This window comes from Phalaenopsis equestris, unplaced genomic scaffold (genome assembly GCF_001263595.1).
Source record: "Phalaenopsis equestris unplaced genomic scaffold, ASM126359v1 Scaffold000839, whole genome shotgun sequence".
Lineage (NCBI taxonomy): Eukaryota > Viridiplantae > Streptophyta > Magnoliopsida > Asparagales > Orchidaceae > Phalaenopsis > Phalaenopsis equestris.
In genome coordinates this window covers 438,707-441,036 of record NW_018165279.1, presented here as the reverse complement: position 1 = coordinate 441,036, position 2,330 = coordinate 438,707, and positions in this window count along the sequence as shown.

Genomic DNA, 2,330 nt, shown 5'->3' with positions numbered 1-2,330 from the left:
ATCCAATTTCATTGAAAAGTCCTACCCTTTGAAATTCTTTGAAGATAATATTTCTTAATTCATGTCCGAACCCAAATTAATATAAACCCTATTTAATCCCTAATATTAAATAGGGGAATACAAAGGTTTTGCAGACCAAACAGACGTCATGCTTTCCTTAGTTTATTTGATCGAGCCTCATCCGCAAGTCTTGTGTTTACCCTTCGGAATAGATTTAGGATTTGAGGTACAGTGCTCTTTCATTTTAAACTATGAAAAATATGGGGTCAGTTTAATTTCATACTTCAACGTCCTTCCGAAGCGGGCGACGGGATTTCAATTCCGACAACCGACAGCTTCTTACGGGCAACTCCTGACAAACCAACCTCGAAATAACGCCGACAATAACACCTGAATAGGTCAGAATGACGACGTTAAATCAAGCACTTTATGGGAGGCAACCCATGTTTATCTTTATTTTTATCGCGATTATAATAGTTTTTATTTTAAATTATTGTTAGTATGTGGTAGTATTAAACTCTACTACTCTTATTTACCCTTGAGATATCTTAAAAATTGGATCCATGAAGAAAAATTGGAACACATTCGGACCAGAGCTAAATTGTGAAAATTTTACCTTGGGCACCGACGACGCCCTCGACACCGCCGATGGCGGGTTTTTCCCGACAGTCCAGACAAAATAGACACAGAGGCTCACCGACGGCGCCATCGACCTGGTTAATGGAGAGACCAGCAAGACCGGCGAATTGGCGGTTATGTGAGTTCAAATGGCAGTTTTTGGGTGGGAATTGTCTTTTTAAACTTAAAAATTTGATTTCTAGTTCATATTTTCCCTCCAAAAATGAAGTGAAACTCCACCAATTTCATTCTTATGGCATCCAATTCCCCTGATAATCCCAGAATGCGAGTTTTCAATCTGTGAAAGTTTGTTAGTGCAGAAGCGCAGCGAATCTTCAACAAGTTGCTGATGAAGTAAAGATTAATCAAAGAACGAGGATTCCTAAATTGCAGATTCAATAATCCCATGATGGATATTGAAGAAATGATAGTGCGGCAAATATGGGAAGTGCAGTGCTACATTACTGCCGCCATGGGTGTTCCAACGGTGAAAGAATTTTATGATTTACATGGAATCAACCAAGGAGTTGTTTATGTGCGAGGAAGATGGATCACTTTCACTCCTGCACGGATCAACGAATTATATATGATAGAGAATGTTCCTGTCTGCCTCTATTCCAATTTCGTCCCAACAAGAACCCAGAAGAATGAGATTTACCAATATTAAATGGACAAAACTGATGACTGGGAAACAAGAGAAAACTGGTATGTTTGTTTTTCTGCAATACTCCTAAATCTCGTGTCAAAACATTGGCACTTTTTCATTTCTGCAAAACTATTACCGACAATGAAGATCGGTAAAATTCTAAAGAAAGTGCCAATTTGAATTACTGCATCCAAAGGGGACTGCCGATCGACATTGGATCTATAATTATGAAGTCGGTGTTGGGCCTGATCATTCATGGATCAACTTATGGGCTTAGACACTCCTCCACAATTTTCTCACTCTGTAGTCAGTTCAAAGTGTCCTATAAAAATTGGGAAAAGGTACTGCTACCTTGGAAGCCTTTGGATCCAACTGAAAGATTCCCAATTTTTGAAGATGAAAAAGACATGACAATTATAGTAGATCAAGCATCTCAGAATTCACTGCCAGTTCAACCTTTAGTCCCTGATAAGTCTCTGGTAATCCTGCGCTGACGTGATCCTGCGCCGACTCAAGAAATTGAAAAAGGAGGTACAAAATGTCATGAATGCGATTAATAATATCTTTGATTTCTTCAATCATCTAGACTGGAGGATGAAGGAATATTTCGAGCACTCTGGACAATTAGAAGATAGCTTGATACGAAGAGTGAGGTTAATAGAAGAGGATTTCACTGAAGAATTTCCATTCCGACCCTTCTACAACCTCTTCGTTCATGCGCAATCAATGGGTGATCTCAGAGGAGAATCAAGTACTGAGTCTGAAGATTAATAGATTTATATTACTTTCTATCAGTTTATCTATTTATTTTGATTTGAACTTTGTATTTGCTTTGCTTTACAATTATTCTTTCAGATCTCTGTATAGTTGTTGACCTCACTTTTGGTTGAGGTCTAGAAATTTCTTTAGTAGCCTAGGTCTAGCCATAGGACTTTCCTACTGACTAGTCTTAGAAAACTAGAAAAGGTACCCTCACCATTAGAAACTCAAAACTCTTCTCTTTACTCAACTTGAAGTTCCACATATTGGTCCTAACCTCTAATATTTAGAAGGTAAGATCATTATG